At 41.0% G+C, this 27,931-nt stretch overlaps 1 protein-coding gene and 1 long non-coding RNA gene across 11 annotated transcripts in view; one reads left to right on the plus strand and one right to left on the minus strand.

Annotated features, from left to right (window-relative positions):
* KIAA0232 (KIAA0232 ortholog) overlaps positions 1-11,022 on the minus strand; it is a 70,090-nt gene extending 59,068 nt beyond the window's left edge. For 4 of the 5 annotated variants that reach the window (XM_054823222.1, XM_054823220.1, XM_054823217.1 and 1 more), the window contains exon 1: positions 10,703-11,022. The gene's annotated coding sequence lies outside the window, so the exon portion shown is untranslated. The remainder of the gene's footprint in view (positions 1-10,702) is intronic. The other variant, XM_054823221.1, reaches the window with a different exon arrangement.
* A 310-nt stretch (positions 11,023-11,332) lies between these two features.
* Positions 11,333-27,911, plus strand: LOC129205572 (uncharacterized). 6 transcript variants are annotated; one of them, XR_008576779.1, is made up of 8 exons: positions 11,333-12,828; positions 13,011-13,529; positions 14,962-15,308; positions 17,554-17,633; positions 18,266-18,383; positions 20,333-22,059; positions 22,146-22,237; positions 23,547-27,911. It is a non-coding gene; the product is annotated as an uncharacterized LOC129205572 (long non-coding RNA). The 6 variants fall into 6 exon arrangements; XR_008576781.1 differs by lacking the exon at positions 13,011-13,529 and having other exon boundaries at positions 20,333-20,423; positions 20,975-22,059; XR_008576780.1 differs by lacking the exon at positions 13,011-13,529 and having other exon boundaries at positions 22,146-22,298.
* Positions 27,912-27,931: the final 20 nt, after the last annotated feature.

Below are 27,931 nucleotides of genomic sequence, written 5' to 3' on the forward strand. Positions count from 1 at the left end.
CAAACAAAAAACTACATGGGCTTCAAAGGAAATTGAACAAGAGAGATCCCTTGAGAGTTTCCATCTAGACAAACCACATCAGGCTTAGGAAATCCCCTGGACTGAAAATAGTGTGAGGCTGAGGGAGCATTCAGGAGAGGTATCACATATACTCTTCCTGTTCTTTTTTGTCCCTAACAGCTCACATACAGATGCTGTTGCAGACAAGTACGGGATTTGACAAAGCCTTTTTCTGAACCAGTACAGCTGTTCTTATAAAACATTCATGTTCGCCATAATACAAGAACAACACTTCAAAAAAAAGTAGCTGGAGGAGTTCAATTAGCTGATCCACTCACAGAGCTGCACATTATTAAAATACATGAATTTTGTTACAAGATGTCAGAATGTCAATCCTGCGTTTGAGCAAAAACAGCTATAGGAAACAACTGTTAATGGACTGCAGAATTAGCAGGTGAGGTACCTACACTCAGGGTTTAGCTGCATATCCAAGACCCCACAACCTCAGTAATCTGAATATTCTCTATTTCGTCAAAACATATGTCATATAAGCTGGAAAACATACAATTTGTAAGTTCGAAAAAAAAGGCAAGATGGGAAGAGGAAAAAACACAACCTAGCAGCAAAACCTCTAAACACTGCGAATAGTCACAGCATGCTATGCCCACCACGTACCAAAACTTCATCACTTTATAGACCTGTAAGAAGGTCTAAAAGCGTTTTTAAAAACTGACCCTTTTGAAAGGGTTCCTATCACACATAGCAGACTTGTAAGAAGCATATCTACATAGTGGACATCTAGGAAGTAGTTCTTCACTACATGTAATATGACTTAAAAATTTAGTAAGTCCTAATAGTTGGTAAGTTTTGCAGATCATGGTTTAATAGGTGACTTGATAATTTATTAAGCAAATTTTACCTTCAGGGTGGAAGTATTATTTCATAGCATCACTCAGGAAACTGTTTCAGGAGGTCAAGGCTCAATATTAAGAGCAAGCACTTCATTATGCAGCACATAGCCACCACTTCCATTTCAATAAACATAAGGGGGCTCAGAACATTTCTGACAAAATAAAACCTGACAAATAAAACAGTTTCTGGTACCACAGTTTCTTGTGCAGTTGTACCAGATAAGTGGTACAGCATATCTGTAACCTGCGCTTCCCCAACCCAAACTATTATGTCTCCAAAAATTTCAGTGTTAATTTTAACTTTGAACATTGATCAGATTTAATAAATTGAAAGATGTTTATAGACTGTCTGAATCTAGAGGAGTGAAATACTGCTTCACTAATTTCAAATGCTCAGCTGTCATTAACAATGACATTTACATTATATTTGTAAAAATTTGTCCAAACAAGGTTATCTAGCTACTAATACCAGTCCTAATAACTCTATTCTATTCTTAAAAAACAATGAACATAAACTGCCATGAGAAAAATTTTTCCAGTTTAGTTTGTTACTGTCTAAACTGGATTTTGAACTAAATTTCGAGCTTGCTCAAAACTGGTGCTTGAACTATATTTTACTCCTCTGTTTAAATGAGACTACATTTTTTTAAATCTATCCAAAAAAAAAGAAAAATGTACACATATAACTTAGAAATACAGTCATTTTTTATAAGTTTAAAAATAGAAATTGGCATCTAATGACAAGGAATTTAAGTAAATATTTTTCACATTAAAAATGAACCTAAAACAATGCTGCATTTAACTGACAAAATTTGAAGCAATTTCTTCCATTGCCAGCACAAGTACCAGTTTGTGAAAACACAAAGTGACGCTTTTTAATACCAGCAGTAATTAACTTTCAAGAGAATGACACCAGCAGCAGCATCTTGACAAGAGAAACCTGTGTGGCTGACAACTCAAGGGCTAGCCAGCATAACACAAACTGCACTGCAACTGCACACTGCCACCAAGAGAGAATGCTCTACTGTTTCTCCCACCGTCCCTTCCTGGCATTCTCATCCTTTCGTCCTCGTACTTAACCCATCTGCTGGGTGGTTGCAAGGACGAACTGGATCAGTTTGTTTTAAATGGAAAAAAAATCATTTTTGATGGGCCAGTCTTTAAAAAATACAAATAAGCAACCAACTCACTCCATTGTCACAAAACGTCTGCATCTGGCATAAGAAAGGAGGTGGCGTTGCCCCTTTCAGCAGCGGCCTACTGTTAGATCCACTTAAGTTTAACAAGAACTCAGGAAGGCAGAGTTCAGAGTTCATTTTAGCTAATTCAGATGCAGGTCTTTCAGACCGTCATTACTCTTTGGAACATGAAACGTGGAAGCCAGTCTAGGTACTTCAACAGATATGATACGTACTTCCAACATTTTTACAGAAATTCCCTACTGACCCATGAAACTGTACCCCGTACTTACATCATTCAGCAGATTCAGCCTCAAAACAAACAGAATGCTAGCACAACAGCAGCCTGAAGATGACAAAGAAATTACAGGTTGCTTCCAGTTGGGTAAGAGAGAGGCAAGCGTTGTGAGGCACTGTAACTAGCCTAGAACATTATGGATCATTGAAGCGTAGAGAACCCAAGAGAAACAGTGAGTGCTAATGCAGAAGGCAGCGTATGTACACCTCAAAAAAGTTGACGCTGCCTCAGCTCATACTTTACAGTACTTCCCCACCATCAGTGTAATTTCACTATTACCAACATCAGGTTTCAGACTGTTCTGTAACGTTTCTTTTTACCATTGAAGACATTGGTATGATTTCATCTTTTCAATCTACTAAAGATCTACTAAAATTGTAGATCTTATCAGCATACCAGAGCAAAGCCAGTGACAAACATCTTGCTCTCGCCTGTTTACCTCAAGTCTATTACACACAGGGACTGCCTGAATGAACTGCTACAGGGCCTGGGAGATCCTGGAGAGAAATACCCGTCTAGCTGTAACTTCAAGGAGGAGACACTCCTTTTTTGTTCAGTCTCATGAGAATCTTCACAGAGACACTATTTATCAAAAGCTGTATCTTTTACTACGTACACAAGCAACGGACCACACATCGTTGATTACCATCATCATACTTCAGTAACTCTTTCTCAGGTTTAAGGAAACATAAATGGAGCTAATAAAAACCAAAACCAAATATAACTAAGATCACAAAGGATGCGCAGATTTTAAGCTCACCGAGATGTTTATCTTCAGGACTTTCGGCATGTAAACTCTGTAAGCCTTCTAGTACTTGTATCTCACTATATTTACTAGCCTTTCTACCACCTACAATATACGCGGGGCTTAACAACCCAACAGAGGATGAAGTCAAGTAACAGAAAGATAAGATACATGCACTTGACTATTTTGATCACTCTTCTTCCTGCCCTCCTGATGGCTTTGATTTACTCAACTTTTAGAGCAGTTCAAACTACCTGTTATAACAGCTATTGCCTGTGTTTGAACTCCTTTCTCAAGCAGGACGGTAATAGCTTGGAGGCCTGAGCACCAAGTTATGTGTGTGTCCATTAAAACAGACTTTCTTCCAGTTTTGTAAGGTCGCAGTGTGTAGACGCAGTGTGTAGACGCAGAGACCAGTGTGCCCCAGCAGGCATTACCAGCCTCCTCCGAGGCACAGGCAGCCACCAGAAGGAATCATCCCCCAGGCCACCAGTGGGGCCACCTGATAAAATATTCAGTTGGATCACTGGAACGCTACCATAGCACCAAGTAACCCAGTGGCCACTCTTTTAGTGCAACCATATAGGATTTATTTCAATTAACATACAATTTATTCTTAGGCTTACATTGCATCTTTCAGTTGGGGAGGGAAAGGAAAATGAATTATGAATTCCAAAGTTCCAATAACCACCGCTCATTTAAAGGCTATGGTATTTCTCCAGCTATTTATACTTCCAAAATTAATATTCCAGATGTATATAAACTTCTAACTAGTTAATGATCACATGATACATTTTACTTTATTAACTTCTTTAATTTGTATTAATGTCTTCTCTGAATGCTTACTACTGAAGTTTTCTATACTTGGTCTGCAATTCAAGGAGTTAATTACTACTTTTGAAAGAGCTTAAAACAGCCTCATGAAAGGTTTAAAAATGTAACTATTGCCTAACTATACAGTCTTTTCAACAGCTCTTTTCATAAAAAAGGATGTTATCATAAATTCAGCTGAAGTCACGTACAGACAACATTTTCATTAACAACTATGTAAAAATGTACAATATGTGTCGGCCACAAGAGGCTCGGTAATTGCAAAGAGTTCTGACAAGTTGAATTTGCAAGCCCTACGACTTAACCAGCAGAGAAGATAGCAACTTTGCAGGAAAGAAAATATGGCAGATCTACAAAGGAAATTGCTTCAAATGTTTTCCTCCTGCACTTCTACCACCTCTAATTTTTCATCCAAAATGTTAGTAAATGCTATTCTATATATTTATGAAATTGAGATCAGAAGTAGCAGACTGCAATTTTGAGCAGGTAACAGTTCACATGAAATAACATGTATTTTAGCATTTGAGTGTATTTGCACAGGCGTTGTTTGTTCAGCTTGTTGTAAGACCGTCAGGAAAACTACTTTTTCTTCTTTTTCTTTGTTGCCATATCATATCTCCACTTTTATGATTAAGTACATGGTTTAAAAATGCTATTGCTTATTTAAAAAAAACAGTTTACAAACTGAAACAGGTAGGACAGGTTAATATTGCTCTTCAAATAATAAATTTGCTGTTTGCTACTTCAAATAACAGTCAGAAATCTTATTTTACTAAAATGTAAAATATTTAACTACCACCACCAGAAAACCTCTTACAAAAACAATAGGTCAGCATTATATTACTTCTCTTCAAGGAAGTTACTCTACTGTTAACCAAGGCATTTCTTTCACAACTCAAGAACAAAGTTACTAAAAACTGGAACTCTGAGGTTTCTTCTCAAGCTGATAAGATATCCTGTTCAGAGAAGCTGGTGAAAAAATGATCTATATAAATATGAAAATTACACTAATATCTAGACTTCCAGAAATATTTTAAAATTCTTGTGTCACGCCACACAATTCAACGTTACTTCCAGCAAAGCAGCTATAAAAACTTCAATAAAACAAAAATTACTATAGGTAATTCAGTTTCACTGTTAAGTGCAATCGTCAGTTAAGCAGCAGTGAACTTCTACCCCAGAAGACCGAACCAGAAGAATAGGAAGTCACTCAACAGCAACCTTTAGCTAATTAGTAACAGTCATTAGCTCAAAATCTTCAGCCAGCAGAATTAAAGTATCATGAAATAGTAAAAGTTTTTCCTTAAGTTCATAAGTGAAGTTATCAATCAGACAAATCACTGGAAGCTGGCTCCGTTTCTTTCAAGATACTCCAGCATCTTAAATTCAATGCAGTGTTTTAGTGTTGCACTCCCACTCCACCACAGAGTCTTCAAATTTGTTTCAAGTTTGTAATAACAGATTACAGTGTCACAAGGATTTAGTGAGAATTAATTACTCATCCAATGGCAGCAATACACATTACTGATTTCTTCATTAGCGAGGCTTCAAGCAGTCTTTTTTTCTTTAGGCTTTATTTTCTTAAAAAGCACATACAACACATGCTAAATGACCAAAATAATTTCCTTAATCACTCTGTGTATGTTTTAGCACATTTTCCCACTTTACTGTTGAAGATTCTCTCAATCTAAGTCCTGACTAAGCTAACAGTACCTGGAATAACCTTGCAGAGTATATCTTGCAATTCAACTCTGCTGTTCTGATGTTAAAACTATGCCATCTTATGAAAATTTGCTTTATTTTTTCTGGCGTTCAGCTACCCCTAGTCTCTTACTCTCTTATCTTCCTCTGTACTTTCTTCCGTAGTTCATATATGCCAAACCTCTTCTGCAATGCAACTATGACTTCCTTCAGAATTCTTCCATAACCAATTCTTCCATCTAACCAATCCATAAAACCAACAAAACCCCCACACTCACACAATTTAATAACATACAAAAGGCATAACAGCTCCTCCTTTCCATACAGTATCTTAAACACAGGCACATTAAGATGAAACAATTTGCTTGAATTCAATCAGTGACAGAGCTGATAGAAAACGGCAGGCCTCTTCAATCACAGTCGAGCGTTCTATGCAGCAGACCTTGTTCCGTATATACGTTTAATAGTAACTAGGGGAAGATTTTTTAAAGTTACAAAAAGAACACAAAACTAGCCATATTTCATACCTGCTACAATTCATATTTATTTAGTAACAAGTTTTTTGCACAGAGTATAAATTTTCACATGCAATCCTTTGTAGAATAAGGCCTAGAAAGTTATAGACGTAAGTGAATTCAGCATGGACCACATATTTGAAACTTCCTCCTCAACAGAGTAAAAAAGAGAAATTTAAACACTCCTCAAATTATATTAAAAATGAAGATTGTTATAGCAAGTCTGAGCACAGACTATGCACAAACTTAGCAGGATATAATTAATTTATTACATATAATATCACAACAGTGAAAAATTAATTTAAAGCCTTTATAATTGAAGTTTCCACACTACTGCCTTAGAAATAAATCTCTTGGAAAGACAGATACCAAAGTGAACATATAGAAATTAAGTTATGAAAAGAATGTAGGTGATGCAGAAATAATCAATGAGTAGTTTTATGCAGGTAAATCCAAACACTTACATGTGAAATTATAAAGGAAATAGCAGATTAAAAATTAAAATTACTCAGTAGCTTCCAAGAAAGCTAGAGAAATAACTTCTAGTAAGAAGACTGTGAAAGAATAATCTTTGTACTGAATGTTCAAACTACTCAACCCTTCCCCCCACCCCCTCAACCACCACCGCGGCCCAATAAAATACACATTCAATCCCTCAGCATCCATTATAAATGCACCCAACTAACTTTCAGGAAAGTAGAACAAGATGCTTTTTAGTAAAAATATTATAACTAGATCATCTAGATCTTTTTCTACTAAAACACTCTGACAGTCCTGCAGTTACCTGGTATTTCTGCCTAGAAAAATCCAGTAAATTATTCCCAAATTATGAAAAAAACATACTTTTCCCTCCTATCAGCCCATTTTCTTTTTTTTCTGTATATTAAAATGCAACTTAGCACTCAAATATTCATTTGAACATTTTTATTTTGTATCATGAGATTAACTTTATTCGGAAAAAATTATTGGGGCGGGGTTGGGGAGAACGGACACAATACAACAACTCGTTTCTATAATTACATTTACAAATTACCTAACCAGTCTGTCACTGTTCTTGGACTAAAATGAAGGATTCCAATCTCTGTTCCACAGTACAGAAGAAACTATCCCAATAAACAGAACGTACTAAATAGCTTCTAGAAGATCATTTGTATTCCAAGCTCCACTAGCAGTGCAGATAACTACAATAGTTCCTGCTACCTCGCTTAGCCTGCAGGGATTCTAAGTCTTGCTGTCTTCATGACATTCTGCTTTACCAGACATTGTTACTCATCTTTTTATAGTAATAAGTTACTATTTTTACTTATTAGCTATTGGTTGTTATTACCATTATACAATTTTAGGTGCTTCACATTATCAGTCCATCAGACAGGTATGAATCCTATGCTATAAATGCATGTCTTAAGAAAAGAAAGAAGAAAAACAAGCTGCAATGGAATAACAAGAAATAAGGGTCTCTTACACTCACAGAAGCTCAAATTTCTTATTTTGAACACATTAACATTTAGATGGCTTTAAAGAAAATATTTAACACATACTACTTTCAACATCCATCATTAAAATTCTGTATGCTTCTTTATACAAAGCTTAAAGAAGCAGCAAACTGATAGATGATTTTGCTAGGATTCTAGCTAAGTAGCTAGTCTATTACGACTCTATAGCACTACAACTAAAAACCAATGAAATTCCTCAGAAAATCCACCTGTGCTGAGTATAAAACCAATGTCTCGGCTTCCTTTAGTCCCCCTATTCACTCAGAAACAAGATTCTCAAGAAGGACAAATAATGAAGTTATGAGCAGTATCTAGATCTTCATCTATCCCTATCCCTGCTAGAATGCACAGCAAATGAGCAAAGGAAAATGCTGACATCATTTTACCCCATATGGAATTTCTCTTATTTGGAAGAATAACGAATAGCAACACCAACAAAAGCAGTGGGGAATGCAGGCTGTGAAATCAGCATATTAAGGTAACAAGAGAAGTTCAAGGCCTCCAATGTTTCCTCTTGCGTCACATATAAATCTGTTTGGCCCTTCCTTTCCTTCTGATTCCCCTGCTGATGAGCAGAAAAGCTAGACAGTCACATATCCAAACCAAATTTGCAGACTCTGTGGTCTCAAAAATCATCACCCCCACGGTGCACAAAACAAATGAACTGATGAAGTTCTGTGACCGTATGTGTGGGAATATCTGCTAAGCAGAATATGGTGGGGATCTAAACTGCTGATGCTTTCAACGGAGTCTACAAATCAGGATTTCCCCTATAATTCTTAGTGTTTGAAAATGAAGAACACTATAAATATATAGTGTACTACTCCTTTTGTTCAAGTTACCTACATCCCCTTTAATACCTCAATGATCAAAATAGAAGATTTTGATACCTATACAACATGCTTTATTGATTGGAAGGGAGGTACCCTACCATTTTAGCATACCCATACTGACAAGAAACAGCAGATGGAGGATTAGTACAAAATAAAATCTGTACAGTTACATGTCAAGTAACAATCAAGTTCCATGTCATTTACTTTTATAAGGCATATTTTTGTCTTAAACAATAAAGAAAAATGTCAATTTCAGCCTCCCATGGATTGTGAGAAGCCTGCAATACTTGGGGTTTCAGCACTGCAGTGAAGTAGTTTGTTTTACACAATTATCTGACATCACAAGCTCACTTTTCACAGGTAAGAAACCAAATTTGATCTGCAATTCCCACCTCATCCCAGGAGCACATAAGTAATATATGGGTTGCAACAGAAGGGTAAAAACCTAAACATTTAAAAGGGTTTGCATGAGGAAAATCAACCAGCCATACCACAGTGTCCTCTGATCCCAGGCCTATAAACTACAACCCAAATTATGTATATACAGAAACCACTGGAATATAGGAATGTCTTTTCTTTGAAAGGACAAGCAAATCATACTATTTTCACCCTTCAGATCAGTATCAGGTACTGCAATGAGTAATTAAAACAAAGACAAAACAGAAAAAAAGCACCGCACTTTCGCTTTTCTCAAAGTTTCATAACACGACTTAATAAATGTATACTTTTAATAGAGAAGACACGAAGAGAAGATGGAAATGAGTTTGCTGGAATGAAGTGTCAGTTTGTGTCACTTCTGCATTCAGCTGTAACCTTCGCCAAACCTTGTCGTGTCGTCGCCCCCCCCCCCCCCCCGCCCACTGCCTACGAGAGGCTGCGGCCCTGCCGGGCCCGCCCAGGCGGCGCGCAACTCCGAGCGGCCATAGGATGCGGCTCCCATCAGTCTCCTATCAGCCCAGCTCCTCCTCCTGAAACAGCAGCAGCCCTAGCCTTTCTATCCGCCTTTTGCCTTCAATAGGCCCCTAAAGGACAATGCTGCTGGAAAGGGGGGGGGGGGGGGAAGAGGGGAGCGAGTCCCACCAGATCGGCTCCAGGGTAACCCCATAACGCCGGAGCGAAGCCAATGCTGGTTTCCATCTGCCCCAACCCGAGGCATTCAGACCCGGCTCCTCCTTCACCGGTCAGCAGCCGCTGCCTGCGCTTTGTACAATTACGCCCAGGATGAAAGGTCACGGCGTGAGCCGTACCCGCACACCGGCCAGGCCTGGCAGTAGCCCGGGGCGGGGGGTGCTGGAAGCCCTGTCACTTCAACCTCACGGTCAGGCCGGGCCGGGAAGGTGCTGCCCGACTCAGGCTCTCGCTACACTGGCCCGAAGCACCGCATCCTCCGGTTGCCCCGTCCACCGCGCCGGGTGACATCGGCGCAGACCGGCACCGACGACGGGTGGGTGCTGGGTGCCGCCTTACTCTCCCTCCTCCTCTCCTCCCGGGCGTGACCCGGCCCGAAGGCACAGGAGCCCCAGCTCCCGCTCCAGGCCGGCGCCTCCCTCCCTCCCTCCAGCGCAAGCCGCTCACCTGGCGCTGGGACCCCAGGGGCCGGGCCGGGATGGAGAAGCGCGGGGGGGTGGGGGCCGGGGAGGGCTCAGCTCCCAGGCAAGGCGCTCGGACCGGGGCACCCCGGCCGGGCCCCCGGCCCCGCCCCCGAGCCCTGCCTCGCCGCCGGCCCGCAGCCAGCCCCCCCGCCCGGCCCCTCGCGCTCCCTGTCACCCCCTCCCCGGCCCCTCTCCTCCCGTCGCCGCGCTTCCTCCCCTCTCCCCCCAGCCCTACCCCCCGGCCTCCCCGGCACGCTCCCGCCGCGCTGCGGCAGGCGCAGCCGAGAAGCGGGACGCGCCATCCCGGGAAACCGTCCTCCCAGCGCCTGCCAGGCCCGGCCCCGCAACTCCTCCTCTTCCCGGGCTGTTAGCGGAGAGGGCAGGGGAGGGGAGGGGAGAGCGGGGCGGCGCGGGCCTCCTCGGCCGGGCCTCAAGCCGCCGGCCCGGCGCTCCCCGGGGGCCGAGCCCACCCGTCCCTCAGCGCAGCGGCGGGAAGGAAGGGCGGGGGGAGGGCGCCCGCCGCCTCCCGGCTCCGTCCTCCCGTTGCCACGGGGAGGGCGACAGCCGCCCTCCCTCTGCTCCCCGGGCCCGCGGCCGGTATTTACCTGCCGTGGCGGCGCAGAGCGGGGCCCTGGGGCCTCTGGCAGCCAGAGGAGGCGGCGGACTCCGTCCCGCTGCTGCCGTCCCCGAGTGAGGCGGGCGGGACGGAGCCGGGACCTGCCCTGGGAGGCGTTACGTAAACCGGCGGCGGCAGCGGCGGCTCCCAGCGCCACGGGGAGGGAGGGGGGCCGGCCGCTCCGTCACCCGGCAACAGGACTCAGCGCCCCGGCGGACCGCGCCGCAGGCTCCTCCCCGTATCCTTCCGCCCAGAGGGCGGCTTGGATCCTGCCGCCCAGCAGCGCGGGCCGGGCTGCGGAGCCACGCCGGGGTGCCTGCGCGCGCGCGCGCAGCGGGGTAGCGAGGGTCGTGCCGGGCTCTCCGGGCCCCTCCGTCCCCGTCCGGGAGTGCCTGGGCGCCAGCGAGCCGGCTCCATGGCGGGGCGCCGAGCAGGAAGGGCGGGGTGGGGGGAGGAGGGGAAGTATCGCTTTGCCCTGGTTGTACAGCCTCGGCCCGGCCCCGCCTGTCGTGGTAGCGCCGCGCTGTCCGCCGGGCGCCTGAGGAGAAAAGGGGCGGGCGAGGCATTTGAAAGTCACCGGCCGGCCAGCAGGCAGAGCGCTTCCCGGGGCCGCCTCGGCGGCGGGCGAGGGGGGCGGCGCTGTTGTCTGTGCCAGCCGTCACCCGGGCGGGGAGGCAGGCGGGCGGCGGCCTCTGGCATCGCCTCGCCTCCCTCAGCCGGCTGCCGGCGGGAGCCACCCTCGCCCCCTCGGGAGCGCTGGCTGCGTGGTAACGACGGAGAGGGAGACACCCAGGGCCGGGGCAGGAATGCGAAGGAGGAAATGGGGGATAATGATGGAGTGTGGCGGTGTTTGTAATGTGAGGTCCTTTTGAAATCCTTAACGACTCTGAGGGCAAGGTTAGCAAATAAAGTTTATTTTGCTGCTAAATGAAGGGCCGTCTGGAAAGAAAGTCGTCTTTTAGAAGATTGATGCTGTTTAAAGTCGGTTTTAGTAGGTGAGCTCCTCAGGAGCCGGAAGAATTTTATTCCAATTGATTAAATGCCAGCTTAATCAGAACTGTTTACACAACCGTAGAGTAATGAAAGAGCAACATTTTTAGCATAGTAGATGGGTGAAAATGGGCCACTGTAAGACTGAAAATATGACAAAGCAGACACACCAAAGTACTAATTAAGCTTCTTAATTGGGAAAATAATAATGCCCTTTTCAGGTGTACAGTAGCACCTCACATTTCTCAAATTCATGAACACAGACGGGTCTAAGGAAAGTCAATATTATGTAAGATGTCAAAGTAAGCCTTCTGTCTGTGCATAATCCTAAGGGGTTTCTTCCTTTTATTCCCTGCTAAATGTGTGTGGCTCCTAGAGTTCCAAAACGTGGTGTGTCACCTATGCTGGCTAACACGCTTGCTTTTGTGCTAACAACATTTTCAGTCACTGGAACCAAGCTCCTCTTTGACAAGGTGATCCCCCACCCCGGATGTAGTCCAGTTTAGACCTTTCAACGAGTTAAGCCTGTGCATAAAAATACATCTCATAAGAAACATGAATGCAAGCCAAGAGAGTAACCAGTGCCTCCCAGCCTATATACTCATTTCCTGATACAGGAGCAGCATTACTCTTATTTTTGTTTTAGCTAGGCTTCACCTTTTTTGAACATCCTTAGCACCTAATTTAGTCATCAATTTGCTTTAGACTACAGTTTTGAAAGTCGAATATGCAGGATTGTGTAGCTACACGAGCTATCGACGTTCTCATAAACGCTGCCGAGGCAGTAATTGATGTCATATGAACGTGGAGTTAATCAGTTCAGCTTCCTCCAAACCTTGTTGGAGTGTTACGATGGGAAAGCTCTAAAGAGAAAGTAGTGCTTTAAACCCCGTGATAGAAGGACCGTGTCGTTCTCTGAACTATTTAATTACTGTTTAAATTATTTTCTTGATATGAAAAGCTGAAACTGAAAAGCTTTGGGGGAAAAATCCTGCTGGCTGTTTTCTGCTGAGTCATTCCACTGGTTTATCAGAAGCATTTCACCAACATTGTAATACGACTTGCGCCAATCGCAATCAATCTCCTTTTGTTCATGAGCTCAGAATCTGAATTCCCCTTTTCAAGGTAGGAATAAAATATAGTAAAATGTGGGATACCTGGGATTTGTCTGTAATAACAATTGGCACCAATTTAAATCAATCTCCAGTCAATCTTTGAATGTATTCTCAATGTATTAGCAATGTATATCACTAATATGAATCTACTTACCTTATTTCACTCTTTCTATATTTTTTTTTCTCTGAAAGCTCTGTAGAAGGGACAGATGCTCAGAACATCAGTGTTCTCCAAATGGAGCAAGTCAGAGCAAGACAATGACAGATTATTCTGAATATTCACCTAGCTGCTGTGTGACATTTCAAATTGACAGTTCTGGTTTTGTGGTCAGATCTCAGGAATCCTGACAGTGGAATTTTTTATTTGCTTGTTGGTTTTTGTTGGGTTTTATTTTCCTAACAGCCAACTTGAATCTGGTCTCCGTTTGGCAAGCATTTCAGAAACAGCTGGTACATGACCATATGCTGTGCTGGCACTGCTGTGAGCTTATTTCCCACTTGTCCTCCTGGTCAATCAGAGCTGCTCCATGTGCTGAAGGACAGCTGGTCCCTTGGCATGCAAAGCAGCTAATGAACTTTTCCTCCAAAAAGCCATAGCTAACTCCAGTCAGAGGCTTTTCCTTTCTGAACCGCTATCAAAGATGGAAGTTCTCTATGGGAACCCTGTTTGTTGCCCCTGTGTGACAGCCTACACACAGCAAGAACAACTAGGTGGGTGTGCATTGTAGGCAACAGCACTTGTTTGGAAAATCAAGGCTAAACGATCTGTGTTGAAAAGAATGCTAAACCACATTGGAGTGACGGATGGATTTGTGCTTTTAGCTGTGAGCCTCAGCAAGTACCACTGTTTCCCTTTTTCATTCTGACCCCTGCTGGAAAGGGTCCCCAATAAATTTCTAAAAAATGTATCAATTTCACCATATAATATTTTTTCCTATTAAGGAACATACTGAAGAAGGAATTGCACAGCAGTTCAGTATTACATAGCCATGGCTTGTTTTACTGTCAGCCATCCATCTTACTTCCTTAAAATTGGTCAGTTTATAATATTCCCTAAAATTTCCTGTGCAATAAAAAACCCCCTGATTTTCCCTGAGCAGGGGTTCCATATCACTTAACTTTGAAAGTCATGATAACCAATCATTAGACAGTCCTCTATTGTTCACACTTCATAAACTGTTCATATGAAATGCTCGATAGAAACAATCTGCCCATTCAACATTTTAGAAATTGAGATAGAGCAACATTCATGAGAGAATAAATGTAGTTTAAGAACAAAAAAGATCATCTAAATGTGCAGAATCTAAATATATACATAAATTCATAGATATTTTTAAAATCCAGAAAATGGATGGACCTTAATATAAGGTGAAACAAGGAACATCCAACAGGTACAGGATGCCTTTTATTGGATATCGTGATTTACAGCTTCAGAAGTATATAATTATCTCTTTGAAACTACTTTGCTTAATTGCACAAAGGCTTGCATAACTTTTTTACTACTTTTCACGGTCCATTTCAGGTTTTGAGCAAAGAGTCATGCAAAATGTTCACACCTCCCAGAAGTAATAACTAGGTTCAAATGACACATTCAAAAGGCATTCCTCAGCACTAGATCAGGTTTCAGATTCCTTTTTACTGATCCCTCTTTCCTAATAATATCCCTGCCCAGTGAAAAAGCAAGCTGTAGATACCCACAGCATCAGAGGGCCACTTTGTTGTCAGCATCAAGGACCTCATCCACCGCAGTGAGTGGAAAGTAGTGTTAAATTTTGGTAGGATCTGCTTTAGGCCACAGTTCAACCTTTTTCCTTTCGGACTTCTCTAACAGGTTTCAATGTCCTTACTAGGAATGCGCTAGCATGGTGAGTTTGGGAGATCTGAGTCACTTGAAAAATCAATTACCTAATAAAAAATAATTTTCTATTTAATACAACTTTATCACTATAACCTCAAAATGTGTTTTTGCTTTCTTTGAACGCAAACTGCACGTAGGAAACTGTCACAGAATTTGCAGGTCAGGCAGTGCTGTTCTGTGATAAGAATGTCTGGGTTTGGTGTTGATATTTCTTTGGGACTCTACTTTTTTAAAAAAAAAAAATTATTGTGCTTCAGTGTACTCTTGTCCTTTCTCATCCTGCAGCGCTAACAATTGGGAAACCCTAATAATACCTTGAGAAACCTTTGGGAAGTCCAAAATAATAAATGAACAGGACTCTGTCTCACCATGCTGCTGCATGCATAAAACAGACCACCTGAAGTCTATCGCAAGAAAGACTCAGAGAAGATATGAAAAACCCGTGATAATTGCCTACACCGCTTTGGACAAACAGCCAAGCCATACAAAAGATAAAGAAAATGAAAGCTTTGTACTATACAATGAATGTGAAAGTCCAAGTACCTACATACAGCATTTGAAACAATAAACCAACGAACAGCTTTCACTAGTGGTATAAGGAAAAGACTACAGAAAGTACAGTGTTATAAGAGGTAAATAATTTCCACAAGTGATCAAATTGAAAGCAAGTGTTACATGTGATTGCATTTTAAGGACAGTTAGGCACCGTAAAATATACCAATGTCTCAAAATCTGATCTTTTTTTTGGTAATGTGTATGTAGAAGAATTTGATGCTATAATGAGGTACTAATTTAATTGCATTATATTTGTTGCTACATCAGCTATTGTCAAGCCATTAAGTTAATTACATGTTAAGTTTTAAACTAGATGAAACACATTATGACATCTGTTTTTTTCCGATTTACTACAGCATTCCAGAATTACCATGTTGGAAATGTCTGAGGTTTTGGCAGCTTGCTGTCTTACAAATAGTTCATGAATACAATTAACCATCCTTGAGTAGCCTGCAGCATCAGCATCCAATCCTTTCCTTGCTCGTCAGAAATACAATTGTTCCACACTAGTTCCACCAAACATTTTTTTGCAGATATTGGCCATATTCTCAGTCAGTGAAAATGCTGAAAACAGAGTGGATCACATTATACTAGCTGACAATCCAGCCACAGATTTTGAAATTAATATACTAAAAGAGTCTTTCCATCTTTATTAATGATCTATATGAAATGAAAAGTGAAAGAAACACATGAAAATGTATTAAGTTCTTAAAGTAATTGCATCAAAGCTATTACTCTCTTCATCCAATGCATCAGCATTTTCTTAACATGCTATTCTGTTGCAGACCCTAGTAAAAGAAAAGATCCTTTGTGTATTAATGGCTTATTGTCCTGGTACTTTGACTTTATGTTTTGACTGATCAAAAAAAGCTTTCTTATCTGATCCCATGGTAAAAAACTACAAAGCAAAAATAGTGCATGTTTTCAGATGCTTAAAAAAAAGAAAAAAGAAATACATGTTTTGAAAACTGTGGCAGGTAAGGGAATCTGTATGCATGACTTACAGGCAGTAATAAACTTCTGTTTATTCTGTATATATTTTAGTGTGTGAACCGTTTTATCTGTGTGGGAGCATAAGGGGGAATGACCATTGCTGTTTTCTGATAGAACTGATAACCTAGGAAGTGCTGCCGTTAAAAATAAGTAATTCCATAGAAACAGAAGAACCATTAAGAGTGGCTGATTAATACCAGCAGCCATTATAAAGAGTTCATATAGAATAGGAAAAAAAGTCAAGTTGGACAAAAGCAGCATTTGAAAAAAGAGTATTGAATCCCAACAAAAATATTACCATTTTCATCTTAGAAAAAAAATGTTTCAAAATGCATGCTGAGATCTAGTACCTGCATTTCCAAACCTGTAACTGCATTGAGGGGAGATTTCTAGCTGGTGTGATTGACTACAGGGCTGTCAGCCTGAAAGAGAAAAAACTGAGCAGCACAGGAGAAGGAAAGGATATTTTTCTGTCAAGTAGCAGCTAGTATTTCAATACTTTGCAACTACACTGATACGCTCTCTGAAGTATATTTCATGATATTTTGGCTTGTAATTCTAACTGAATGATATTTAGACAATCATTTGAAGAGTTACTCATTGGAACTGGTTGAAAGGACTAAAACTATCTGATTTTGCAACGGCAGTTTAGATCTTGTATATATATTGTATTTTCTCTCCAGAAAGCTATTTCTTTTGAGATGAAAACTGCTTGTTTTCTGGTTTCATTAGGATTTTGTGTTCAAATTGGTGTGTCTTTTGAGTTGGATGCTATTTCAATATCAACTCCCAAGAGACAAAGAAAAGAAGGCATAGCTTTAACTGGCTGAATGAAAATTGCTGTCTTCATGTTAAAAACCCCACACATTTCGGCAGTTGAAGAGGTCATGAAATAAAGGAATGGTTAAATGCTAGACCCAGCCAGCTTTTCCAGCTATAGGGAAGACAGAGGTCATTTCTCCTAAGAAAGCAACATTTTTTTTTTCTCTGAGGCTGATTGTAGGCGCAGATAGAGCTAAATCAGGAACCTACTGTGGTCAGATAACGCGAGGAGGAGGCACTAAAGACCAAGCTAATGCAGTGGCGGTGTATCAGACAAGAATCTTATATGCCAGGTTTGGGCCACAACTGCAGATCACAGATGGGAGTATAATCCTACGAGATGGATCGCTTGGACTTTATTTGTCTTATCATTAAATAAGAGAATAGTTTATTTCTCAGAACAAATATTTTCTTCCTAAATGTTAATGTTAATATTGACAGCGATAAATAAGAATTGGCAGCCAAGGGCATTGCTTTCTGACTTGTTGCAATATTTTGATTTTACAGATTTTTATTCCTGGGAGCATACTTTTGCAGACGCATGTGCTTCTGTACATTGAACAGTACTTCACTGCAAAGTTTTTCAGGTAGGAAATTATATGCTTAAGAAACAAGCTTGAAAACTCCATGCTTCACTGTTGTGCATAAAAGTAATTTCCATGTCTGGAACTGAAGCATTGCTGTGCCAAAAAATATTATAGCAACGTTTCTTCTGCAGTCAGTGAAAAACTATAAGCCATTATAAAAAGGGATTCAGGGCACCTGTATGAGGCACTGGCTTCTCTGCCCCAACTGCCATGGGCTGCCAACTGGTCCAGGGCTCGTGTATGCTGAAATGGAGAATACCTAGAGCTCCTCAGGAGAAAACACCATTGAAAACCATCTGAAAATTTAGCAGATTTGCCTTTGCCACTAATATCTCTGGCTACCAAGACATTTCTAAGAGTAAGTAGGGGCCATAAGAGTCCCCCGCTTCACATCTGCATGACTACATTTTCTTCTCTCTTCCCAAAACCAGTCTGGCTGCACCTTGGTTTCCTATTAGGGATGGTTCTTGGCACATGCTATCTCCACGTGATGCTAGGCAGTTGTTATTGGCCAAGTCTGTGCTAATAGTCAAATACTATGTAGTTCTGTGGTCAAGTCCATACTTTGGTCTTGTGTTATATGACACTGTAGACATGACTTCAGAGTTCAAAATTATGTTTTGTGTCTTCAGAGCAAGGCAGCTTCCCATGGAGGACATAGCAGTGGCAGCCCTGTGCACCGTAATCTACTGATTCATCCATTTGTCTTGGAAGATGGAGATGTTTTGTCTAGGACCTTTTCAGTCTAGAGTAAGCTGAACCCACTGATTCTGATTTTCCAAAGGAATGAGCAAATGGCAGAATGCCCTAGGATACAGGCCACTCTCCATCCCTCTTGTTGCAACTAGGTTATTGTTTGGAAAGGAAAGGCAGAACAAAGAAGAATATAAAAACAGATCCAAACTCCCTATATCTTGTTGCCGAAGATGCTCCTTTGAAATGAAAAGTCTAAAAGTCTTGGAACTGAAACTCTGTTTCCATTTATATGTATGCAGTTTACCCAACTCTGTAATGCAAAATGTAAATCCTGTCTCTATCTCATGAATGAGTTACTGAGGGTTAAAAGGAGGGAGGATATGGACCTTATCCTAAGCTATTCTCTAGACTGCTGGTTACAGCAGTCTTCTGGAAGAGCTTGCTCCACAGGCGGGATAAGAGTGCTAATGTCAGCTTGGAGTAGTAAATGGATTTTGAGCTAAATTCAGTGCTATTCATGGGTGCTAGGTGTGGGAATGAGCTCTTTGGGGATGAGTTTAGGCACTTCTTTCTCAATTACAGCTTTAAGAGTTCAGTTTGGGATACTTTTAAGTAAGTGTGGGGGTCTTTGTAGAAAATTTTGCAGTCCAATGTGGAAACTCGAGTAAATTTTAAGCTCTTCCATGGATAATAGGCGACCCAAATAGTTCTCTCAGATTTTAGGCACCATGCAGACTGGAGTTATTACAAAGCTGGTAGGAAGGCCAATGAGCAGAGATAGGCTCTTATAACTGAAATGTTTTAGTTACTCTCTCATCTTCAAGACATGCACATTTGGAAAAGTAAAGAAGGCAGCTTCCCTGCTTACAGTCGCCTAACTTTTGAATGAGGGGGTAAATTCCCATAGTTTGTATTCGACTCCTTAAGACATTTTCTGTGCATCTGTGCAGTATTTCTTCTGTGAATGAGGTTAACTGTATGTCGTGGTTTAACCCAACCGGCAGCTAAAACAACCACACAGCTTGCTCGCTCCCTCCTCCCACAGTGGGATGGGGGAGAGAATCAAAAATGTAAAAACAACCCCAAAGTAAGACTCGTGGGTTGAGATAAAGACAGTTTAATAGGACTGAAAATTAGTAATAATAATAATAGTGGAATATATAAAACAAGTGATGCACAGCACAATTTCTCACCACCTGAAGCTGATGCTCAGCTAGTTCCCGAGCTGCCCCACCTCCCAGTCAACTCCTAGCTATGTACTGAGCATGACATCATATGGTATGGCATATCCCTTTGGCCAGTTTGGGTCAGCTGTCCTGGCTGTGCCCCCTCCCAGCTTCTTGTGCGCCCCCCCTCCTCCTCGTTGGCAGGGCAGTATGAGAAGCTGAAAAGACCCTGACTGCTTGGCAACAACTGAAATATCAGTGTGTTATCAGCGTTAGTCTCATCCTAAATCCAAAACACAGCACAGTACCAGCTGCTAGGAAGAAAATTAACTCTATCCCTGCCAAAACCAGGTCACCATATATATGATACTAGTCTTCACGTTCCTTATTCTATAGATTTACCACCAACTATCTGGTAATGCGTTGTGCAGTGAAAGTTAGGCATTCAGCTGCAGTTTCTTTTCAGCAAACTCATTAACTGACTTTTCTAGACAGTCACTGCTTGTCATTATTTGTGACAAGGGACTTTTGAAAACTGCTACATGAGCTAGTGGTAAAAAGAAGTACTTCCAATATATGTTAAAAGTACTGCCCTATTTGTTTTACAAAGAAAACCTTAGCAATAGCTCAGCTGAAATGTAGTAACTGCCTGATTTCACTGCCTGATTTCACTGCTAGTAGTGGTCTCATCCAAAGTCAATGACAAGCACTTACATTTTTCTGTGACTGGTCTCAAATTTTGAGGTGTGATTGTTTGTGTCAACTATTCTGCTTTCTATAGTTACATGAGATAACAAGCTTCCATGATTTGTTGGTTTTTTTTTTTTTTACCCATAGATGCAGAGAACATATTAACTGAACACCTTTTTCTGGCTCACCATCCCATTTCAGGGGTTCACCTGAGGCACATCTCATCAGAGGCAGCCAGGTTGTGAGTTTATGCAGTGGCAGGTTCAATCAACATACTTCTTTGCTTGTGATGTTGATTTGGGGGGGATTTTCTTTTAATTCTGTAATGATTAGGTTCTCCAGTGCACTTCTCTTATTTTCCGTGGTGGTAGGTTTTGTAATGTCAGCTGATATTATATTCCTTTGGCACACCTATCATTTGCATGCACATAAGGCACTGAAGGTGCTCATTATTTTCAGCTAACAACTAATCTTGTTCCCACTTAATTTGAAATACATTGTTCTCTGTATCCTAATTTTGGCTTTTACAGTTACTTGCCTCATTGCATTTGGATTACACTGCACCACATTTTAATACATCCTATTTAAAACCTGCAAGATAAAACATCACAATAAATAGGTACATAGATATAATTGCAATGGAAACATTATGGCAGCTACAGAGGTTGACATGATTTATCACCTGTCAAGAGTACATCATCATGGGCATAGTGGACAGTATGGCGCTGCTCCGTTGAGTAAAAGCTCAGTCTTTCCACTGGTCTCACAAGACTCTCAGCCTTCCCACAGGTTGCACCAACGTGTTTCTGCACTCACATATAACAGCGGCAGAACTCTCTACAGACGGGCTCTTGTGATAATATTATTGCAGCAGCAAGCCGTTCCCACAAGGAGCTGAGAAGGTTTATCAGAGGTTCATGCACCTGCATTCGCCACTTTTTTAACCCTGGAGCTGCTGCTGGACAAATATGCCAGTGTCTGCTTGCGAAGCAATGGCAAACCACTCCTTCATGTGGAAGCAACAGCTTCTACTGAGATTCACGCACCTCCTGAATTAGTCATTTCCTTTCATCTCCACTCCAGGATTGTACAAGATGGTAATGATGCTACGAGAGGAATTGTCTTGTGGGCTGTATTTGACTTGCACAACACCCACGGTAGTGTATCATATTTGCAGACAATATCAGTTACTATTTGCAGTGGCTAAATGTCTCGGTAAGAGATTAACGTAACACCAATGAAAAAAATAAGCTTCATAATTTAAGTTATCTCTTAAGATATGTCTTAAGTAAAACTTTACCACATACAACTATGAATACTCCTTTCATCTTGCATAAGGGTTGTTTCTTTCACTTTTGGTCCCTTTTCTATGTGACATCAGATAATCAAAAAAGCCATTTGTACACTACGATATAAGGGAGTCGACAAGAAGTCAGAGCAGAATATATTTATATTTATATTTATATTTATATTTATATTTATATTCTATTGGAAAACCTGCTTCTGAAGATAAAGCATTAGTTAAAAAATAGTTTTCCAGAAGGGAACATACCCTGTAAGCCCCAATGCCCGGAAGGGCTCTGGGGAAGGACCATATGAGCTCTGCCACACTTTGACAGGGTATAGCGCATATATATATATATATATATATGTATGTAAGTTTCTAATAGTTTTCCACCTCCAGCATGATGACATTTTAGTTGTGGACTTCTAGAAAGCACAGAATAACAATGATGCAGCCAATTTTTCAATTTAGCAAAATGTCAGAGAAGACACTATATGGAGATGAATCTATGTTTACCTGGTTAATGTATACAAATCCCTTACTCCCCTGGGAAGAAGAAAATACTGGTGTTGCAAAGTTTGTTGCACAGGTTCGTAAAAGTAAAAGCAGAAATCCATAAATGTGCATGTATATGCTAATATATATTCATGTCTATAAATTATACTGTTTTTTCAGATAGGAGTGCTGAATGGAATGTCTCTGCATTTCTCAGTATAAGCGTACATCATTTCCATGCGTGTTTCAAGAGATTGACTGACTTCTTGAAGGTGAATGATAAGAGAGTGTGGGTTGTGGAGCATTGAGATAATGCCAAGTGTCACCTGCAGGGTATGGAAAGGGTGGAGCTACCAAACTTACTATGTCAGACCTCACAAAAGTTGAACATTTAAGTTGTCTCAGTGTTATTTAATAAATTTGTCAGTGTCTCATGATCTCTTAGATCTCTTTTGGTGGATTGCCTGGAGACTGTGTCCCAGTCACAGGGAAATATAAATATTCCTTCAGGAATGCATGTTGTTAAGCTGCTCTTTTAAACACTGAAGTGTAGGCTAAGCCTTAAATGTGTGCTGAGATCTTGATTTCACTGGGATTTAATCACAGGTTAAAGTGGTTTCCTAAGTTAGGGCCAGAAAGATACACCATTTACAACTAATTGAAAAGGCAGAACACAGTCTGTTAAGATTCTAGACTGTTCTCCTCATCCATAGATACATGTTTGCAATATCATTTTCATACAAATCTGGGCAAAATTAGAGCTTTTTAAAAAGCATTCATAATTTCCATAGGGTTTTCAGATAACAGCATGGGAGAAGACTAAGGGCCACAGGCAGGAAATTTGTAAGAGAAGGGAGTACATGGGAGCCTGCATCTGAACTGCCATGAACTCAGAAGTCATTGAATTTGGAGAATTAATTCAAACCCGTCTCTACAGCAAACATAATTTGGAATGGCCAGAAGATACTGGGATGATATCCAAAAGACAATTAATAAAACAAAAGCTATTCATGTATTTCATGACATGCATCCTGGCAAACAGCTCAGTAAAATTGATACTGATAAAGTCCCTGGGGCCTGAGTCACCAGTATTCAAGACTATACCTTTAAATATTGGAAAGATTTACCAGGACTTGAGGAACAAACCATTTCCATACCTAGGAAGGTTCTGCCTCACAGAAAATAATGTATTATTGCAATTCAAAGATTCAGTGCCGTGTAAAGAGTATCTCTCACATATGCCAAGAATACAGACAATACAAAAAAAAGGAAAAGAGTAGTCCGTTATGCAATAGATTAAATAATTTGACAAATAATATTATTGAAATATATCTTTTAGATTATTTTCTGTGCTATATCAACAAAAGTAGCATTGTATAAACATTTCAAATATAAACCACTTAATTAATATGCATAAATTTAGCTAGTATATGCAAAATAGAGACAACTGTAACACAGTAATAGAGACAATTTGAGTTAAGCAAGAGTAGCTGTTCTCCCACACCTAGTGTACAAGCAGCTGGAAGTAGCTTCTGTTTCCTTTATTCCAGTTTAACTTTATTTGTATTTGATCCTTTACAGAACTAAAGCAGTAAAACTGAGACACGATCTTGCGGTGACAGAACACGCTGCCTGGAATTTTCATATCGAAACACCTGACAATATTGAAGGGCACGTCTTGCCTGATCAACCTAGTGGCCGTCTATGATGGGGTGACTACATCAGTTGACAAGGGAAGACCTACAGATGTCATCTGTCTGGATTTCTGTAAGACCTTTGATACGGTCCCCCACAACATTCTTCTCTCTAAATTGGAGACAGATGGGTTTGATGGATGGACTGTTTGGTGGATGAGGAATTGGTTGGATGGTCACATCCAGAGAGTAGTGGTCAACGGCGTAATGTTTGGATGGAGATCAGTGACAAGTGGTGTCCCTCAGGGGTACAAGCTGGGCTGCATCAAAAGAAGCATGACCAGCAGGTCAAGGGAGGTGATTCTGCCTCTCTACTCCGTTCTGGTGAGACCCCACCTGGAGTACTGCATCCAGCTCTGGGGCCCTCAGCACAAGACAGGCATGGACCTGTTGGAGTGAGTCCAGAGGAGGGCCACAAAAATGCTCAGAGGGCTGCAGCATCTCTACTATTAGGAAAGGCTGAGAGAGTTGGGCTTGTTTAGCCTGGAGAAGAGAAGGCTCTGAGGAGACCTTATTGTGGCCTTTCAATACTTAAAAGGGGCTTATAAGAAAGATGGGGACAAACTTTTTAGTAGGGCCTGTAGCAATAGGACAAGGCGTAATGGTTTTAAACTAAAGGAGCGTGGGTTCAGACTAGGTATAAGGAAGAAATTTTTTACTGTGAGGGTGGTGAGGCACTGGAACAGGTTGCCCAGGGAGGTGGTAGGAGCCCCATCGCTGGAAACATTCAAGGTCAGGCTGGACAGGGCTCTGAGCAACCTGATCTAGTTGAAGATGTCCCTGCTCATTGCAGGGGGGTTGAACTAGATGACCTTTAAAGATCCCTTCCAACCCAAACCATTCTATGATTCTACAATATCGGTTCTGATACTGAAAATATTTTCACATGTGAATAGTTTTATTTTCATAGTCGAGACTTTACATAAAAGATGTGCCATATACCAGATAATTATGCAAATCAAAACTGTTTGTTTGTTTCTTCATTGAAGTAAGTTTACTAGCAAGGTACAGCAAGGAACAATGTGCTCCAAATCCTGGCTCGGTTTGTTAGATCCCATGTCTGCGTACTATTTTCTCTTCTACTAACTTTCAGTATATCCTCCTCAGCAGCCACCCAGTGCATGATGCATTCAGTTCACTACTTCATGTGATATATCTGCTTATAGTGTCAGAAACAAGGTTACTCGGTGATTCAGCCTAATGGAATTACTGGTAGCAATTGGTAATGGAATTACTTGTAGCAATTTCCCTATAAATACATAATAAGGGGAATCTTCACAAAGAGGTAACGTTGCTGAGCAGATCAATTGTGTCCATTTGGATATTCAAGATAATAAATACGAGCAAAATGTGTTTTATTGAAGTATTCCATATGAAAATTTGCATTTTCTACAACATGGATTTTTAAGAAATTAATACCTCAAACTGAAAAATCACATTCAATAATTTGAAGGTTTGAACTTCATTTGAAATCTGAACTCAGATTTGGATGCAAATTAATAAATTATCTAATAAGCAATCAAAGCTGAAATTTCTGTCTTTAATGGTGGCTATTGCACAAGAAAAGAAGGTATAGAAGCTAATAACAATTGCACCCAACTAATGTATAGCTTGTTTGTCGTTGTTATTTCTCTGAGTGCTTTGCAAATTGACCTTCTCTCATTTTGTAAAGGAAGACACTGAGACACAGAGAGAGAAGGTGATTTACCAGAGGTTTTACAGCAGGCCAGGCAGGGTCCCATGCAGAAGCCCAGTCTCTGCCACCTGGTCCTGCGGTCTGTCCACCAGCTCCATGGTGCTACCGGTGATCACTGGAAAATAAAAATCTTCTTCAGAGAGTATTAACTAGCTTCCACCATAACGCTGTGCATTTCTTATTCATATACGTGCATATTCCCTTACTTCTTTGACTGGAAGAACAAGTTAAAAATCCCTTCAATTTTCAAGATGAGAAACTGGAACATTACGGTAAAATTAATGCTGGCGGAAACATTTATCCCTCTGTGACCTTTTACTGTTTTCTTAAATGAGCAGCATCTCTCCTTCCAGCCATAGTGATTCCCTCTTCATTCCTATTCAAAGAATCAGTTCAGACTGATTCAAGTACTGTTACAGGCAGCCGCCAAATGAATACATTGCCTTTCACTGAGCTGCAAATGCTGGTTAGGTCACAAGATGCTCCGGCGCAAAAGGCTCTATCATCCCAAACACTGGGCATTTTCACTTCTCTCTTCTCCTCCTTCTTCCATGCAAGAAGGGTAAGGTTCACTGATTCACATTTATTTGTGAAATAGTGTGGTCTCTTCATACATCATGTACCAATTTAACTATGTTCTCTGAGCTGTGTGAATTTTTTACAACCTGTTCAATTGTACTATTTAAAATGTTGCATGCTTTTTCTGGCACAAAGGTGTTTTATGCTGCCACTGGTTTTCTTTCTGCTAAGAAAAACCAAGCTATTCTGATACAACTCCTCCTAAATGGGAGATGTACAGCTTTAACTGATGTGATACACTTAGGTCAGCACAACTTTCTATTGTAAACAAGGCCTATATTGCAGGGCTAAGGCTAGATTACTCAGTTTTTCAAAAGGTCTGCCTACAGAATATGCACAACCAGTGTAACTAGTTGTGTTTTAATAAATACTAATAATATATGTCTAATTACAACAGTTCATCTTGGCATTTCCTACGTGCCTCTCACGGAATGACTAAGTGCTTCTCGTCTCACCACCGAGCCAATTACTGACTACAGGCTGTTATTAGGGGCAGTCCTATGTAATTTTCACGATTACAATATATGTAATTTCATAGCTGTGGACTGCCGACGAGTGAGCACTGTCCATCTAGAAGAAAAATATTGCCTGCAATCACTGTCAAGGGCTGAGGGAGGCAAATGTTTACTCATAGCCACAGCTTTCCTGACCGTGAATAGTCCCCCTGATTTCAAAGGGATTATGCCTGGTAGTATGTATTTGCAGAATCAATGCCTTAATCAGCATGATTAAATGTTTGATTTTGCTCTCTTCAAATTTGTTTGCAGGATGCTAAAGTAGCCTCATGAGTCTATATGTGCAAGTTAGCTCCTCTTTTGGAACTGTATTTCAATTTTACAAAAGCTCAGGCAAGCAAACCCTACTGTTACGCTTACTCCAAGGTGTGTTTTGTGATGGATGTAGTGGTCAGAATGTCACACAGACAAATACTTTAGTAGAAATGTGCAAATAATCAGATAGAAATGTGCAAATAATCAAATGACAAAGATCCAAAATCTTGTTAAATAGTGGGATCTAGAAACTGTAGGTTAGATTTATTGCTAGAATGAACAGACGCCGTTCACAGACATCAAAGGCTAAGGTAAAATGGAAAAAAAATCAAGTAGAAAATAGGGCTTCTATGGAAAGAAAATTGACATTGCCTTCTTTTCCCTTTCCTTCTCTTAACATGCAGGCAGCTCCTACTTTCTGTGTTTACCCTGCGGTCTTGCTGTCATCTTTTCCTGTCTACACCCTTTTCATACTTCTGTGCAGCACTAGATAGAAGAAATCGGTTTTGCCTGCTACTACCAAAGCTGTGTGGTTTTTTGAGTGCTCCTCTCTGCCAAAAATCAATTACAGAACTTTGGCTCTTCTTGTTTCCCTCTAACGCTTCATCCTTTATAGATCACTAAGGCATTTAGCCATGGAGGTTCTCACTTTCTCTCTTGTAAGAGGAAGTGCCCTTGAAGTTGTCTTGAGCCCTTTCCGAGGAGCTCCAGGAAGATAAATAGCATGTCTGTGCTGTCCACGTTGATCTGCTGCAAATTTTGCACCTAAGTCTTATCTTTGCTCATCCACAAAGCCTGCCTGTCACTGTGCACTTGCAAATTCAGCCTGGCACCTGATAGCTGGCTCTGTAGATAAGAAATTCAGATGGAGGTGATAACTGCGTCCATACCTGAGCTCCACCTCTTTGCAAGCCCCTGCGCTCCAGAAAGGTCTTGAGACCTCCACCCTGAAGATGTACTTGGTGTACAACACCTGAATTATGAAGTTTTATATTTTGGCAGTGTGATTAAAAAGAGTCACTTCATAGAGAACCGGTTTTCTAGAAAATGTTGCAAAGAGGGTAAAGTTATCCTACAGCAGTTGTATATCGCATGAACTTAATTATGTCTTTGTTCTACGAACTGTAATAATTAAAATCTAATCCACGGTACAATCAATACATGTGGCCATTGCTTTCACTAATGTATGCACATAAATAAGTGTATAGGGAGAAGCTGTAAGTATAT

This window comes from Grus americana, chromosome 4 (assembly GCF_028858705.1).
Source record: "Grus americana isolate bGruAme1 chromosome 4, bGruAme1.mat, whole genome shotgun sequence".
Taxonomy (NCBI): Eukaryota; Metazoa; Chordata; class Aves; order Gruiformes; family Gruidae; genus Grus; species Grus americana.